This window comes from Phacochoerus africanus, chromosome 2 (assembly GCF_016906955.1).
Source record: "Phacochoerus africanus isolate WHEZ1 chromosome 2, ROS_Pafr_v1, whole genome shotgun sequence".
Lineage (NCBI taxonomy): Eukaryota > Metazoa > Chordata > Mammalia > Artiodactyla > Suidae > Phacochoerus > Phacochoerus africanus.
In genome coordinates, this window is record NC_062545.1 from 206,523,023 (window position 1) to 206,542,238 (window position 19,216).

The window sequence follows — 19,216 nt, forward strand, 5'->3', positions numbered from 1 at the left end:
TCTTGAGCAAATATATCATTCATTCAAGACTCAATCTCAGTCAAATGGGGTCATCAGGGCAGTTTTGCCATCCTAGAAGTCTTGCATCTATTATTTATTGTTCAGTGACAAACGACCCTGAAACTCAGTGGCTTAAAAGTAACTATCACAGAGTTCTCATTGAGGTACAGTGGGATTGGTGGCATCTCTGCAGTGCTGGTATGCAGGCTGGATCCCCTGCCCAGCACAGTGGGTTAAGGATCCGGCATTGCTGCAGTTGTGACATAAGCTGCAACTGTGGCTTGGGTCTGATCCCTGGCTCAGGAACTCCACATGCCACGGGGAAGCCAAAAAAAGGGTGGGGAGGAATAACTATCAATCTTGTGAAAAATTTCTGATGACTCTCTGGGTGAGCTGGACAATTCTGGTCTAGGCTGGCTTTGATCTCTGTGGTCAGTTGATGGCTACAAGGTCAGAGCCATGCTTCTTTCTTCAGGTCCCGCTTCAGCAGATGAAAGTCAGAATTTCAAGACCTTTAACAGGTACTCGATGTAAAAAGTTTTTGTTCTAGAGGGATTATGTCCTCTCACTGTAACTGAGCTAGGTTCCTGCAAGGTTCCTGGGCATACGAGCCTTTCTGTATCCTCTATTTCTTATTTTTAGGGAATAAGTTTCAGCCTCCATGACTTTCCCAGAGTTCCAAAGGGCAGGTTTGAACAGTTGCTAATCAGGAAAGGGAGGGGATGCTGAGACCAAGGAGGGGCAATCAAGAGACAATAGTGCAGCCTTGGGGCAGGGTTCTGGTTCCTCCTCAAGGAATTATACATAAAAATGTCTTTGAGCCTTTCTTCAGAACTACACCTTGATGAAGCATTCTTCATTCCAAAAAGGAGGACCACCAGAACCAGTCACAGGGTCAAGGCTTAACATCAGCTTTGAAAAATAGTGCAAGCTTACCTCTATCCTGATCCTTATCTCCCCCTCACACACCGTGCCCTATTTTCAACTCCCAAAATTATAAAACAATTTCCTAATCTTTCCCAAGGATGTACAATCTTTAAGGTGTTAGCCTGCTGTGGCCTCCTTTGCCTGTAAAGGAGTAAAGCTCTCTTTTTCTCCTTCACCCAAAACTCTGTCTCCACATTTCTATTCAGCCCCAGTGGACAGAGGCCAAGTTTCAGCAACATCATCAGCCCTCCCCATCACTCTCTACAGTGAAGGGAAGCTCGTACTGAAAGAATGAGAAAAAGACAAGGGGTAGAAGAAAGTCTGGGAGAAGAGTGACATTCTTAATAATTTATAAAATATCCATTGCATTTGTAACTTAACATAAGATATTTAATATTCACACACATACATACCCAAATTCTACAACCTGTAATACAGGTATTAAGATGAGGATGAGTGTTTAAGGAACTTTCCACAGGGATAATATGTATATGGTGGGGCTATCTGTCCCTTGCTACTTCATTTAAGGAAATATCTAAGGGCAGAACAGAGTGTCACTATTCCGTGTTCACCCTCAGCCATGTCCTATTGTTTGACATTCTATTTCCATGCACCTCTGGCACTTTTCAAATAGTTTCTCTGGAAGTTCCTGTCATGGTGCAGCGGAAACGAAACCGACTAGGCATCATGAGGTTGCATGTTTGATCCCTGGCCTCCTCGGTGGGTTAAGGATCCGGTGTTGCTCTGAGCTATGGTGTAGGTTGCAGATGCAGCTCGGATCTGGTGTTGCTGTGGCTGTGGCGTGGGCCAGCAGCAACAGCTCCGATTAGACCCCCTAGCCTGGGAACCTTTATATGCCTCAGGTGTGGCCCTAAAAAAAAAAAAAAAAAAGGCACTAAATAGTTTCTCTGTGTTTTGGCCCTTGTTATATTTGGCATCCAATCATTCTTTGGAAATCCATCCTATAAAGAGCTAGAAAAGCTGTGTTACTGTAAGCATTGTTCATCATGACTTGGAACTTTCTTAGTGGGGGTATCTCTTCCCAGAAAGTGTTCAGTAGGGCTGGAAGGTAATTTCATGGAAACCACAAGAAGTACACTGTGGACTGTCCCTAATCCAGTCTCACACATATTGAGGATATATCATGAAGCAATGGTCTCTGTCTTGCCATTAACATATCCCTAAACAGGCTCTGGGTTTTACAGGCTCCTTTGTTTCTTTGGAGATACTGATATTTCTTTCCTTTCTGTACTCTTAAGATTCCATGTGCCTGGAGAGGTTTTCCAAAACAAACATTCCTCTCACTCTTCCCAATCTAAAGCAATTTTTTGCTATTAAAAAAGGAAAGAAAAAAAAGTCATCTTTCTCCAATTGAAGGGGAAACTGGATAAATTTAGACATGAGTTTTGGAGTCATCTCTCTTGCCAGGATTCTGGCAAAATTAAAATTTCCAAACAATTCTGCAACAGAAAGTCACATGTGGTAAGATTGGGATGTGTTGCGGGAGGCTGGGCAACTAGCAACGGGAACATCACTTCCTTCACAGCAGGAAGACAGCTGCTTCACCAGCTTCTCGAACACTTAACCATCCCTGAACTTCAGCTATAACTTTCTATTTCCCAGCCTAGAGAACACCTACATAATCAAGGGAAGTTTTTAGTTTTAAAAGCCACTCCTTTTCCAAGCCACTTTGCATGGAAGAGAAAACTACCTGCCACCTGTCAAATGTCTCCCATGGCAAGCTGGGAATCTGCACAATCACGGCAGGAACCTGGCTTATCGCCTTTGTATGCCAGCAGTCATTGGAAAAGCAGAAATCCTCAGGAAGGAGCCAAATAGAGCACAGGAAAAATATTTCATTGAGCTGTCTATAAAGAGTATTTTACAGGCCATGAAAGGGAAAAAAATGAAACATCTCAAACCACAACATTTCAAATAAGAGGTGCAAATAGTTTTTTTCTTTCATCCTGCAGCTATCTTAAAAACGATTAACACTGATTATGGTAAAATACTCTACCAGGAGAATATGAAGAGGGTCAAAGTCTGAGGTTCTCCTCTTCTGCTCTAAATAAACTCTCAGTGATATGCGGTTAGTTGTTTAAATGGGGCCAGATTCATTTTCCTTCTTTACAGAGGGACTTTATAAAGTCCCTTCATCACGTGTAAATTCCAGATTTCTGCACAAATTTCATTAAAGAAAATGTCTCATTCTTAGGGAGAAAGGAACATTCTTCCTCCTCCACGTGATGCCTCTGGCTCACTCCTCTCCCTATCAGCCAGGGATGTGGGATTATATCATACCCAGAGATGGAGTAGAGTGGAAGAATCAGGATGTTCCAGATTCAAAGATGGCTCTACTCCAAAGAGGCATGCAGCCTTCGGCAAGAAGCTTAACTTTTCCAAGCTTCAGCTCCACAATTTGTAAAATAGGACTAATGATATCTGCCTTAAAGAGTTGCTCATAAAACTAAATATAAAATATCTGAAACAGTACCTGGCACAAAGAAGGCACTCAATGATTGGTTGCTAAGGGAGTTCCTTGGTGGTTCAGTGGGTTATGGATCTGGTGTTGTCACTGCTGTGGCTCAGGTCACTGCTGTGGCACAGGTTCGATCCCTGGCCTGGGAACTTCTGCATGCCATGGCCAAAAAATAATAATTGGTAGCTATGATTAATACTACCACTGTACCTTAAAAAGCAGATACAAAAAGCTATTCATTTTTCACAGCAGGAACAAAGTAAAGTTTTTTAAACATGAGGGAAAAGATGAATGGATGAAGAGAAAAACCAAAAGAAAGAAAAAACTATTGACTAGACTAAACACCTTTTCTACCCTTTTCACATATTAAAACCACTTCTTCCAAGGGGGTCTAATTTGCCTTGGGTCAGTGGGTAGCATGAAGGACACGCCCTAGAAAGAGTTTAACCTCTTTTAAGCTCAGTGCTTTCATTATTTGAATCCAACATATAAACATTACATTTCATTCTAATTAATTTCACCCATTCAGATGCATTCCACTTGCATAATTCCACCAGAAGAACTGAAAGATTTAGAGAAAATAAGAGAAAACCAAATAAATATTGAACTATGTAAGCATACCTTATGGGACAAAGAAATTGGACTGTCAGGAATGACCTGCTATACACATGGTTTTCCATCAAGTTCAATGGGAGGGTGTATAGCTGTTTCAGAATAAAGGATTCTCCCTGGTGGATATGACCCTCTCCTCTTGTGGTGTTTTTTTAATAGCTCAAGCTGCATGTGTTTGTGGTATGGATTCACCCAAGCACTATATAATAAGTGAGGAAAAGAGGATGGATGGAAATGGAGGTGAATTCAGCCTTAATGAGAAAAACATGAAAATTCTTTTTGTAAAAATAATGAAGTACTAATATATAAAATGTGAACTCTCCAGATTGACTGAGTCATTTGAAAGTTTATTCATGAAAATGTGCACTTTCTTCCTTCCCCAAGTTTTTCATTAAACTGTTCTCTGCCTCATGTAAAAAGTAGCAACGTTTTATGTTCTTTTCCCAGAAGAGATGACCAGAGAGTAAAGTCAACAAGTAAAAAATTATAATTCAAAATAACTATTAGGGCTACTGGTGTGGGATGGAGGGAAGGGATTGAAAATTCAAATTTGCTTTACAGTAGCCATTTAAAGTACTATAGATAGTACTTAATTTTCTCATTCTCTTATTTTTTATTTCACCTTTATATCAGATCTATTCATTTTGCTTATTTCTCATGTACTGTATACTGTCTTATAAATTGTGTATTCCTTCTAAGACTTCCAATTTCTCAGTTTCTTATATTTTTCTGTCTTTCATAATCCTTCTTGCTTCATATTCTTCTTTCAGAGTTCTTATATTAACAAAGTCAAGTAGAAAGAAAAGCTTGAGGAAGGAATAAAAAGGAAAGCTACTACAGAAATAAATAGTGAGAAATCTTAACATAGATACAATTGATAAAGAATAAGAACACAGGAGGAAAATGAAATAGTAAGGATAGAAAGAGCATAAGAAAAAAGATACAGTAAGAAAATAGTGAACAATTCTTGTTTTAACAGCCCCTGGATACTCCCCAAACTCAGCTACCCCATTCAATATGTGCTTCATTTCTGTATGCCCATGGAATGGGAAAACAGGAAAGGAAACTTTAAGGAAAGCACTTAATCCCCAGTGGGATGATGGAATAAAGGAAATGGCCCAAGAATGCAAATATGCATATGCAAATGCCCATTTCCTAATTTCCTTATTCACAGTTATACCTCCTTTTTGTAACCATGCCTTTTATTTTTGTTCCCCAACATGGTTTATGTCTTTTCCTACCTTTATCCCATATTCATCATTTTTTGTTCTTATTCTCTCATCTCTTGACAAATCAATTTTTCCCTTCCCTTCTTCCTGCATTTCTAAGGCAGCCTGGGATTCTCTGGAAGCCCCGTCAGTCAGCTTCTGCTCCCATGCTAGCCCCTGTGGTCTTGTTGCTTCAATGCATCCACACTGAGCTTCTTCCCTAAGCCACCATCATTCTTGCTCTCAGAAGACGACCCTACCACTTTCTTGATAGAAAAAAATGACAGGCACTGTCAGGAGCTCCCTCAAGTTCCTGAATTCTCAGAACATCTGCTCCCCCCATTACTTCTGCAGTCAACTGTTCTGTAGCCCAAAGCTAATTTTTTTTTTTGGGGGGGGCAAGTTGATCCACTTTTAATATGGAGTCAGAAGAAAAATCTGGTTTTGCCCCCCAAAACCCACTCCCCCCAATTATTTGGGTTAACACATTTCAGAATTTTAAGTAAACAGTTGTTGCAGCTGAGTGAAGGTAGCCTGGCATCCACCCACCAGGAAGCGCTGTCATTATCTGCACTGCCATCCAGCTCTCAAGGGAGCTATCAGCTTGGGTCTGCTCTGTAATTATTTCAGAGCTCCAATTTACTCCAGGCGGGTCAAGAGCTCCCCTCTCTCGTGCATACTTACTAGATCAGTCATCCACCTATACGCTCTTTACCGATAAAGACCCGAGGTACCGTTCTGGCTCCCGTGAGCTGTTGCAGATAATCTTGAATCTCGTTGGTGTCACTGGTGGCTGTGATATCAACGAATTCCAGAAGCCCTTCTTTGAAGAGCAGTTGGCTGAGGAGCTCCTGGGTCTTTCTGCAGAAGGGGCAGGTGGGCTTGATGAAAACTACCACCTTCCCAGGCTGGATTTTGCTGTTCACAAATGCTTGAGCCATGCAGACAGGTGGCTGCCTCCCCAGAGGAAATCTCAACGGCAGGTATTGCTCGGGTGTAAAACCCCAAAGCTAATTCTTTACCTGGACTCTCAACTCTCTACCTCATTCTTTCCAAGGATCCTGCTTCATCAATTATTTTCACTTCTACTTCTGTCTCAATTTTTAAGACTAAATATATATATATATTTCTAGTTATATATTAATATAATTATAAATCATAATTATAAATGAAATAGTATATTTATATATTAATATAATTATAATTATAGTTATAAATCATGATTATAAATTAATGTAATTATACACATAATTATACTATTAATATTCTATTGATATAATTACATATATAACATATATACAGCACTGTGTAAAATAGATGATAGGAAAATATACTCAATAGTTTGTAATAACCTATATGGGAAAAAAGGATGGATATATTTCTATGTGTGACTGATTCATTTTACTGTTGTATTAACATTGTAAATCAACTATACTCCAATAAAATTTAAAAATAAACTATAATGATAAATTAATATAAGTATAAGATTAATATGCAAATTAAAGATATTAATATGGGACTGGTCAAAGGATGATGTTAAATTAGTTAAACAAGAAGCTCATTAGACTGAAATGTTTCTAATGTTTTAGAGACCTATAAAAGCAAACCAACTCCTAAGCCTATAAATGCCTCAAGGTAAAGAAGTTGGAATCTAAGAACAAGCAATCACAGTCTTTAAGGACAGCCAATCAAATAATTTCCTTTCTTTGCTTCTGCACTTTCTCTGTTTGAGTCTTTCCTGGCTCCTGTTGGCTTGGGAGAGACTCACATATTCATAACCCCTTTGGTTTGGCACTGCTTGATGTTAATAGAGTTTTGCCCAAATAAACTCCTTGAAATTTTCAGTATGCCTTAGTTTATCTTTTAACAACAGTAGGACCTGAGAGGAAGAGGAAGGAAAAGACTCAATGAGTGAGATGAAGGTAATGCCCATAATACAGAAGCAAGGTGGAGTAAAGGGGAGAGAAGAAAGAGGGAGAAGTCTTAAGGGAGGAGGCTAAGAAGGAGAGAGGTTGGTTCTGAGAAACTGTATTGTTCCAGGGGATTTGGTTTGGATCTACTTTAGCATCTTGGAAGAGATGTCAGTAAAGACACATTTGTTCCTGTCTGGATGTGTTTCTTTTACTGTGACACAAAACAAGAAAACTGTCAGTGGTTTAGGTATGGCTTCATGAAAGTTACCTCTCCCTATCTTTAAAATAAAAGCAAAAACAAACAAGCAAAATTTGAAAAGCCCCTCTCAATCCTACATCCTTCTCTGGCTGTATTGCCAAGATTCTTGAAAGATTTCTTTACTCAAGCTTTCTACTTGCTCACTCTCATGATACTTTTGGAAAAAAAATAGCTCCGAAGGGTTACCATTTATCAAGTGTTTACTATGTGCCAGACACCCGAGCTTCATATACATTATTTTCTTTAGTAATAATGCCAGGCAATCCTTGTCTTTAAATCTGGTTAAAGACAGTTCCTAAACCAAAGGCAGAACTAAAAGCAGGTCCCTTCTCCTTTAAGTTAGTGGCTTTACACAGATGTTATCAAGCCAGAAGACTGGAGTGAACAAAAGGAATCTTTATTGCCTCCATCCTCCACTCTTTCACTCAGGAAAAAAAAAGGCGGGGGGGGGGAGAAAGATGGTGTTTCCCCCTAAGGAAATGATGTTATGCTCTCATGGGCGACACAGAAAGGTCTATGCCAGGAGCCCCACAGGACCCTGCTTGGTTTCAGTGGAAATTTCAATCTCCAAATTCCCATTTGTTTCTAGAAGATTCCCTGTTGTTAATGCTGAGGAGGCTGATAGAATAGTATCACAGAAGAAAATGGAGCCTAGAGAATCAGCTAGCAGATTTCTGATCCCCCTTCCTAACCCACACTCAGATACCACTTGGGGAAGAAAAGGATTGGAGGATATCTCAAAGGGCTGGTGTAAACTGAAAGGAGACATCTAGAACATTATCAAGCAGTGTAAGATTCTCTATGATCCATCCAGCTGAGTAGCAAACTTACTATCAAGATTAAATAATTTTATGAAATGATGCTACATTTTCTTTGCATGCATGTATTAGGCTAAACTCTAGACCTCACAGGAAAAAATGGAAAGGTCTTTAGCCAATGCTTAGCCTAGGGTTAAATTCTCTGTAAATGGCAGCTGAGACAATTAATTCAGAAATCTTTTTGCAAGCATGTATACGTGTGACTGGATCACCTTGCCATACAGTATAAAATTGACAGAACACTGTAAATCAGCTATAATGGAAAAAATAAAAATTATTATAAAAAAGAAATCTTTTTGTGATATAATGAAAAATGATCAAATTTTTTAGAACAGGGAGGCTCCACTAAAGGTAACTGAATCCTAGAGTTGGATGGAAAGGGATTCCAGAAATAACCCAACTTAATTTTATAACTTTAACAATCACAGCAGTATGTTCCAGAAGATGAAGGATTCCCTGAGGGTCATGCAGATAGCTTTCTTCAGGCCTCTCCTGATGGCCTGGTCCACTCTCACTTATTAATCACAACATGGCTCAGGGCAAACATTGTTTATGATATGTTCTCCCACCCTACTGAATGCTCCCTGCTTCCTGCATAAACATTGTGAATGAGTGAGTGAGATGGTTTCATGGTTTGCTGCTTTTTCCCATTTTTGTTATTTTTTTCCCATGGTTGTGATTTTACTATGATTTGTCCCATATTTCAATCTGGAATTGGGAAGTGGTTGTGTTATGCAGAAAGTATATATTTTAGAGAGTCCCACATGTAACTAAACCTTTCAATATTATATTATACCTATAATAGATGGGAACAAACCTTCAATTAAGAGCCAAACCAAAAGACCTTGATGATAGAGCTTAGAGACTATGTGTTTTTATAGTATTGCTGGACACACATTAAATCTAGGAAAATGAGACTTGTAAAATTTGGAATCAGGATGTGTGGTAATGGAAAGGGTCCTAGAATTGGGGTCTGAAGACCTTAGTTCAAGTCCACTACTAAAACCTTGGGACAGCCTGTCTCCCCTCTCTTTCTCCCTGTTTTTTTTCTCAGTAATAAAATGTAGATGATTCCTGCTCTACTTCTCACGAGGTGATCTCAGCAATCAAACTTGATACTTACTTTAAAGGGTTCTGTGACTTGTAACAGCTAATCAAATATGGAAGCTCTTCTAGTATTCCAGAAGAGTCTGAGTTATGGCATGCTGTTCACCCTTCTAATTATCCATTAGTATCTTCTGTGCCTTTTTTTCTCCTCTAAACTTTGGTGATGACCTTTAGTGATGACCTTTCTCACTGTACTGTTTAGTTCTGAGAACTGCCATTTCTAAGGCAGTTTCCTTTTCATGTCATTTTATTATGCATTCCCTCTTGTTTTAGACACTGTATGGCAGACACATCTTATTATGCTACTTTTAAGCTCCTAGCTTTTTCTCTCTATCAGTCCTTGGGGAAATGCATTTAGAGGATTCCCCATTGGCTTTTAAGTTGCTTTTTCATCCAGGCATATTCTTACACTGATTAAACATTCCCATTGTCTATAATGTATAGATAATTTTGACTGTCTTAGAATTACCTGGAACCTCAACTCCACTGTGGTGTCTGCTAGTGATGCATGTTCAGACTGAATACCAGAGCTGAGCCCAGAGGCCTTATGGGGGAAGAACTTAGCTTTATACAGTTTTTTTTAGGACTGAACCTTCAGCATATAGAAGTTTCCTGGCTAGGGGTCAAATAGGATCTGCAGCTGCTGGCCTATGCCACAGCCACTGCTACACGGGATCTGAGCTGCATCTGCAACCTATGCTGCAGCTTGCAGCAACACCAGATACTTAACCTGCTGAGCAAGGCAAGGGGTTGAACTAGTATCCTCAGGGACAGGATGTCGGGTTCTAAACCCACTGAGCCATGACAAGAACACCCTTAGTTCTATTTATATCACATATCTACACTTCAAGTTCTAAATTTCGTCAGAATTGTATCTGGCTCCAGAGAAAGATTCTAAACTAGAATAAGATCTGCCTCCTCGCCTCCTAACACCCACATTGATTTGTGATTGTGCAATACATTTTCCAAAATTCAGGCCATCATACCAATAAATGTTGATACATTTTACAGTGTCATGGATTTTATGGATCTAAAACCCTGTTTAATAAAATTTCACTATCCTTTCGTGTTGAAAAATATGTTTAAAGAACTACATAAACCTATCATAATAAAACTATTATGCTTTAGCAAATATATATTTATAAAGCAAATAAAAATACCCAGTAAACCTAAGAGTAACAACTTAGATAATATCAGATTCCACGAAAAAGAAAAATCTCCTTCTTATGCCTAATGTGTTTTTAAGGTTTGGCAATATATTCAGTTTTCATTGTGGTATAAGTTTCAGCTGCACCCCACCCTTATTAAAATACCAATTGCAGGAGAAAGACATTTGGTGTATAATCACAGAGTATTATTCTAATGATGGAATGTATGATATCTATGCTGAATTTTCTATCAAAAAAGCAAACTTAAATTGATATCTTTTAACAAGGTCAGAATGGATAATGCATATAGACATACATGGCTCAAAATACAAAGCATCAGACCATGAACAAAATTTCTATGAGTACTGCAAAGTCAAGGACTTTATTCTCATTCTCTCTCTCTCTCTCTCTCTCTTTTTTTTTTTTTTGCTTTTTAGGGCTGTACCCATGGTATACGGAAGTTCCCAGGCTAGGGGTCGAATCAGAGCTATGGCCAGCCTACACCACAGCCACAGCAATGCTGGATCTAAGCCACGTCCATGACCTACACCACAGCTCAAGGCAACACCGGATCCTTAACCCACTGAGCAATGCCAAGGATAGAATCCACATCCTCACGGGTACTAGTCAGATTAATTTCCGCTGTGCCACAATGAGAACTCCCAGCATTTACTGTCTTAAACAGTGATTTTCACCATACCATCTTGTACCAACCAGAACATATGCCAGTGTTTAAAAATGGCTCTATCAGTAGGAAATTGACAGAACACTATAAGCCAACTATAATGGAAAAAATAAAAAACATTAAAAAAATTTAAAAAATAAAAATGGCTCTATCTAGAATATTTCCCTTTTAATGTTTGCCTAAACTCACATGCTAATTTTAGGACTTGACATTATCACTTGAGATGGCTGTATCTCATCTTCTCCTCCTAGAAAAAAAGCAAGGGCAGTATCCTCTGTCTCCATCTATAACCAATTAGTTGGAAAATTGTTACTGGCTCATATTGTCATTGCTGAATTCACTGTAAAAGAGCTATATTCTCTTTTAAATAAAGATGTTTTATAAACACACCTTATTTATGTATGAAATACACATACACACACACACAAAAATCCAAAAGAGGAAATACTGTTTAGATAAGTAGTAATGATAAATAAAACAAAAGCTATAGCAATTTCTGTAGTTAATGTTTTCAGTATAAGTATGAACTGCTATCATTTCTTGATCATAAGGTAACATGCTGAGTATTTTATAGGGATTAAATCATTTCATACAACAACCCCATGACATGGATACAAATATCTTATCTATTTTAGAGATAAGAAAAATAAGGTTTAGTGAGGCTAATTACTGTGCTCAAGATGTCATGAATAGCACATTCGCCATGGCAATCTAACTCAACAGCCCAAGCTACTGCCTAGTGAATAGAGTATGAACTTTTCCCAAACTCTCCTTTAAAAAATACCAAATTTAGCAACACCCTTTTCAATATAAACTATAGTTAACTGGTCAGTTTCTAAAGTATCCTATCATAGTATACAGTTCTCGTTCCTCTATTGTATTTGGGCAATTGTATAACAAAAAAGCAAACAACCCAATCAAAAAAATGGGCAGAAGACCTAAACAGACATTTCCCCAAAGAAGACATATGGATGGCCAGTAGGCACATGAAAAAAATGCTTATCACAAATTACTAGAGATATGCAAATAAAAATCAAAACAACAATGAGGTACCACCTCACACCAGTCAGAATGGCCAGCATTAATAAATCTACAAACAACAAATGCTAGAGAGGTTATGGAGAAAAGGGAACCCTCCTACACTATTGGGAAAATAAATTGGTACAAACATTGTGGAAAACAGTATGGAGGTTCCTCAGAAAACTAGGATTACCGTATAATACAGCAATCCCACACCTGGGCATATATCCAGATAAAATTATAATTCAAATAGATATTGGAGTTTCCATTGTGGCTCAGCAGTAATGAACCTGACTAGTATCCATGAGGATGCAGGTTCAATCCCTGGCCCAAATCAGGGGGTTAAGGATCTGGCATTGCAGTGAGCTGTTGTGTAGGTTGCAGACATGCTTCGGATCTGGCATTGCTGTGGCTGTGGTTTAGGCTGATAGCTGTAGCTCTGATTTGACCCTTAGCCTAGGAACCTCCATATGCCACAGGTGCAACCCTAAAAAGACAAAAAAAAAAAACCCAAAAGACAAAAACTCATCCCTATGTTCATTGCAGCACTATTCACAATGGTAAAGACATGGAGGCAACCTAAATGTCCATTGACAGACGAATGAATTAAAAAGGTATGGAATACTATTCAGCCATAAAAAAGAACAAAATAATGCCATTCATAGCAACGTGGATGCAACTAAAGATTCTCATCCTAAGTGAAGTAAGTCAGAAAAGATAAAGGCAAATATCGTATCACTTATATGTGAAATCTAAAATATGGCACAAATTAACCTATCTACAAAATAGACTCACACACATAGACAATTATGGTTGCCAAGGGAGAAGGGGAAGAGAGTTGGATGGACTTGGAGTTTGGGTTAGTAGATACAAACTCTTTGATTTAGAATGGACAATAAATGAGGTCCTACTGTATTACATGGGGAACTATATTCAGTCTCTTGGGATAGACCATAATGGAAGATAATATAAGAAGGGGAATGCATATATGTGTATGACTGGGTCACTTTGCTGTACAGCAGAACTTGGTACAATTTTATATATCAGCTGTATCTCCAGAGTGGAATCCTTGCTTTTGGTATAAACAAAGTTAATAAAGAATCAAAGTACAAAGAAGACATATTAGTTTCATCCATTAGTGAACTATTGTTTTATGCTTTCCCTACAAAAGCTTGGACCAGATAGTAGTATGCTAAGACATCAATAGTAATTATTTCTTTTCTATCCTACTTGAGATCTACAATTTCATTATATCTGTACTCAATGAAGGTTACTGAAGTGATCATAGCATGTCTTATATATTGATCTTTAATAGAATCAAGCATAATTATCCTCAGAATTTCTCCTTCTGTCCACAGAACTTGTCTCATCACACAAGGCAGTCCAGAAAAACTTTGGAGGCAGCTGTTTCTGTACTCCAATCCTGCTTTCCACCTAAGAGTTGTGAGACACTGAGAAAATCTCTTAGTTTCTCTGAGACTCAATTTCCTTTTGTATGAAACAGTGATAATAAAATCTAAATGAAATATGTAGTAAAATGGTCACACTGACAAATATGTTGTGATCATGCAACAAATATGAGTTCCAACATTCATCTCTACAAGGACATACTCCTTGTGCCACAGCAGACATCAGGGTAGCAGTTCACTACATTATTAATGTTTTAAAGTTTTATTATTAAAGATCAAGGAGAAGATTCAGAGGTTAAGGCTTTGGCAGAATTTCACAGCCAATAAACGGCAACCTAGAGCTGGAATGGTTTTTGGTTTTGTTATTTTTTTTCTCATGTCAATGTCATTTCTTTCTAAACAAAACAAAACAAAACAAAAACGCTCATCTTCTGTTATCTGAAAGATTAACCTATCAAAAACATTTGAATTCCAAAAGATAAATCATTATGATTCATTATAAATGGACAAATGAATTTCATGCATTCTGGGGGACTCTGTCTCTTGTAAACAGAATCCTATGTCTGTATGTGTTATAACTCATATATTCCAGTTTGTTGGCTGTCACCTTTGTAAGTTTGGAAATTAGTAGAAAGCTTTAAATAAGCAAGTGATGTTGGTCAATGAAGAGAGTTTTTCTGAGTAGAATGAATGGAGGGTTAAAGAGGAAAATGTCAAAAAGCAAGAGCTGCTTACACTGGGTATTACGACTTTAATACCCAGTGAATCTAGGGAGGGAAAAATGTATTTGCCTATACCTGAATCAAACAAAGGAGTACGTTAATTATTGATTTTCATATGTTTTCCACTCTAAATGATTGTTGATTTAAGAGACAGTATCATTTTCAAAACAGAATTTGTGGTGTGGGTTTTTTTTTTTCTTCTTTGTTTTTTTGGGGGGAGGGGAGGAGAAACTTCTATACCACAGTGAAAGTATGTGTTAATCATACAATGCTACCAACTTTCAGAAGAGTTATCATATGAAAGACCTCTGTGTCTCAGAAATAAAGAAATAGTACATGATAATACTAAGAAGTGTACATATAAAGAAGGATTATGATCTGTGGGACTAATGATGAGAGGGAACAAAAATGGGATGAAAATAAGGGAATAATATGACCCCGCAATCCCACTCTTGGGCATATATCCAAACAAAACTCTACTTAAAGAGACACATGCACCTGCATGTTCATTGCAGCACTATTCACAATAGCCAGGACATGGAAACAACCCAAATGTCCATCAACAGATAATTGGATTCGGAAGATGTGGTATATACACAATGGAATACTACTCAGCCATAAAAAAGAATGGCATAATGCCATTTGCAGCAACATGGATGGAACTAGAGACTCTCACACTGAGTGAAATTAGCCAGAAAGACAAAGACAAATACCATATGATATCACTTATAACTGGAATCTAATATATAGCACAAATGAACATCTCCTCAGAAAAGAAAATCATAGTCTCGGAGAAAAGACTTGTGGCTGCCTGATGGGAGGGGGAGGGAGTGGGAGGGATCGGGAGCTTGGGCTTATCAGATACAACTTAGAATAGATTTACAAGGAGATCCTGCTGAGTAGCATTGAGAACTTTGTCTAGATACTCATGTTGCAACAGAAAAGGGTGGGGAAAAAATGTAATTGTAATGTATACATGTAAGGATAATTTGATCCCCTTGCTGTACAGTGGGAAAATAAAAAAAGAAAAAAGAAAAGAAGGGAATATGATGAAATGGAACATGGCTATGTCCTTAGTCATATATACATATGATCAAAGTTTGATTTTTTTTCTTACCATGAAAAACTTACACAAAGAAGTCAAACACAAAAGGAAAGGCCATAACCCATACAACTTGGATCTGCCTTGTTTCCTGCTTGGTTGCACTCAGAGAAATTCCACATTGGCATCAAAAATAAATAAAAAGTAGATTACATCTTTATTACTATCTCTTACGAAAATTCAAAGAGAACTTATACTCAAAATACACACTGACACACTAAATCAATCCCCATCTTCTCTCTCAAACTTCTTTTCCAATTCAAGATTCCCAAATTCTTCCTCTACTTATCCTAATCTTGCTTCTCATGCCTCTTCTAATTCCTATTTGCATTTGCTTATTATTGTGAAATTACCATGCATTCAAAGAATGTATACAATGTACACCTATGATGAATAAAGTTTTAAAAATAAACACCTCTGTAACTCTACTCGGACCTAAAGGCTTCTCCAAGATTCATTCCACTATATTGAATTCTGTGGTAATCAATCCATTGCTATTTTTGACATATGTATGAATACATTTCTAAAGAATGTGCTGTTTTTAAAATTCATGTTAATGGAAACATATTTGATAGTTTTCTGACTTGCCTTTTGTCCTCAATGTTTTTGATATATAACCATACTGATGAATATAATTCATTAACTTTTTTTTTTTTTGTCTTTTTGCCATTCTCTAGGGCCACTCTTGCAGCATATGGAGGTTCCCAGGCTAGGGGTCGAATCGGAGCTGTAGCTACCAGCCTACGCCAGAGCCACAGCAACGCGGGATCTGAGCTGTGTCTGCAACCTACACCACAGCTCACGGCAACACCGGATCGTTAACCCACTGAGCAAGGCCAGGGATCGAACCCGCAACCTCATGGTTCCTAGTCAGATTTGTTAACCACTGTGTCACGACGGGAACTCCTAATTCATTAACTTTTAGACCCCCATTGAATACAGATAACCACACTATCTACACTCCTGTCAGTGGAAATTTTACCTTGACTCCAGTTTAGAGCTATTAAAGCATTGCTGCTATTGATATTTTGTATGTACCTCCTGGGGCATATGTCAGTATCTTTCTAAAGTATATTCTTGAGTCATAGAATATGGGCATGTTATTCTATATCTGATCATTTCAATATCTGTATGTTTTGAAGTTCTGTTAAAATAATTTACTGGGAGTTCCTGTCGAGGCTGAGAGGTAACAAACCCCACTAGGATCCATGAGGATGTAGGTTCCATCTCTGGTAGCCCTGCTCAGTGAGTTAAGAATCCGGTGTTGCCATGAGCTGTGGTATTGGTCACAGACACAGTTCAGATCTTCTGTTGCTGTGGCTGTGGTGCAGGCTGGCAGCTGTCGCTCTGATTCAACCCTTAGCCTAGGAACTTCCATATAGTGAAGGTGTGGCCCTAAAAAAAAAAATACTGTTTTTGTTGATTATACTTCATAGAGCCATATATGGGTTTAAGGACCTTTGATTATGAACTCAAAGTTCTTGGAGTTTCCTCTCTGGGAATTCTTTAAGGTCTGAGACTAAAACTTATTGTTGGGGAGAGGATTTTTGGCTTTCTTCTACTCTGAGGCATTATTAGCATGGATCCACCTTAACTTAAATTGTCACCTGAGTTTTTGTCAGGGCCCACACTTGTTTTGTGAGCAGACATCTGAGATCCTCCCCATTCCTTCTCTCCAGTCTATTCAGAGTCAGGGTAAAGACAAGGAGAAATAAGGTATCTCTTTCCCAAGTGGTTTTCTAATGGAGGGTACTTCCCTCTGAGTGGGAGGGGGGTTCCGACATTTGTAAAGGTATCTCTACCTTTTGCTCTTCTCTGGCCCTCAGGTTTTGTCTCTTCTTCATGTGACTACATCACTATCAGGACTTGGCAGATGGCTCTAGCCCATGCTTTCCTCTGCATTCACTCTTTTCCTTCATTTCTGACTGTTCAGAATTTCTTTTAATTTATAGCTCAGATATGCTTTAGCAATGTGAATTTAATATTTTAGTCAGTATCTTCAGGTGTTCTCTATCTAGGATGTCTGGACTACCATGTTCCTGGCAACTATGGTCCCTTTTCTATTTCCAGTGGTTATAAAAATTCTGTTACATCTCTATCTATAGTTTACGAGGGGTACCACTGCACTCTATCTTGCCTTTTACATTTCTTCACCTCCTCCTTTTTTAATTTCCCCTTCTCATTTGCTCTTGAGTCAGTACAGCTAGGTATTACTTGGAGCTGTAACACTTTAGAAAGGAGGAATTGTCAGCTCTGACTTTCTCCTTCTGCAAACATTAATCAGTACTTTGATAGGCATTGCCTTACCTGCAACACAGATTTACCACAAGTACCACAGCAATACTTTAAAGATCATCGGAAGTAATTACAGCTGTGTGCCAATCTATGGGAAGAGGTTCATAAAACATTCCTTACTAAAAACAGGAAGAATGATCCAGTCCTATTTTATGCATGAATATACCAAACCACAGAAACTTAAGTGATTTAATTTAAGGTACACAGCTTGGAAGAGGCAAATAAAACTAAATGTTAGTCTGATTTCTAAGCCTTGGTGCTTTTTATGCTGTCTCCCAAAGAATTAATTAATTCCTGTGTATGTTGGTCGGTTTCTAACAAGCAAATAAGAAATTGAATTGCCTACACAGCTGAGTTTATTACTGTTTATTTAGGACAGACCTCAGAAGAATGACATTAGCTACCGCCAACAATTTGTGGCAGGATGCCCGAGGGGTGAGCTGGTGGGAGTTAACACTTCATCTGCACAAGAAGGGTGCTGACTTTCCTAGGGAAGATGGCTGGAGCTCCCACTCAATAAACTGCCTTGGGATGTTCTTGGTGGGATATTCTCACCACCAGTTGTTTTACCTCCTATATCACTTTCAGGTATGAGGCTGAAGGGAGGAAGTTCTCTTAACAACCTATGCACCCCTGGCTAGCTTGTGTCCTTTTGTTCTTAATTAGAAAGACAATCTGTTTCATATCCAAGCCAGAGTTTCTTGGAATAAGAGTTGAAATGTCCACATCATGCTTATTTGAGTTATTGTCCTTTGGCTACTTGGTTGGCTTTCTTTGCTCATACTAATCAACAGTTTGTTGGTCTTCATTAAGTTTTAATAAGTGATAGTGCAATAACCAGGGGCTATTTTAGGTTACTCCAACTACCAACAAACTCTAGTCTCAGTATTTTTGTAAATGTAGCCATGGATGCAGGAATAATTCAGAGAAAGAAATATAAATTTATCAGTAGCACAATTCCCAGGCTGGATTTATCTTGCCACCCAGAACTAACTAATGGATGATACTGGAGAGATCCTTACTGTCCAGTTTCTGATTATGGCTTATGATTATTTGTGCAGGAATCAAAGTATTTAGTCTTATATGCTGAACTTGCTAGTAAAATGCCAACTCCTTAAGAACTAGAACAAAGCGAGGAACATTTTGCTCTTCAGCAAACTTCTCTTCAAATAATTAAAAACAAATCCAAGTTGACTATATGGAATGTGAGAGGAATGGACTATGGAAAAAGTTAATTGCTAGAATTTTCATTTCCTGAGTTGGCCTATGTTCAATCAAACAATTACTGTGCATTACTGCAATGCTAGACATATTTGAGATTTCTAGAGATTCATAATATATTTGTTCCAACTTATTAGACACCTAATCAAGTCTGTGAATTTTTTTCCTTGACTACCTTCTAAACTGATTTTGCATTCTTCTATGTTAGAAGAGTAGAAAATATTCATAGGTCATAACTCACTTGTGTCAGCTAAAGCTGAGATAACTAACGTGCCCATTAGTGTTGGAACT

At 38.2% G+C, this 19,216-nt stretch overlaps 1 pseudogene; it reads right to left on the reverse strand.

The window, feature by feature from the left end:
• Positions 1–5,621: 5,621 nt before the first annotated feature.
• On the reverse strand, positions 5,622–6,188 carry LOC125121266 (glutaredoxin-1-like; annotated as a pseudogene).
• Positions 6,189–19,216: the final 13,028 nt, after the last annotated feature.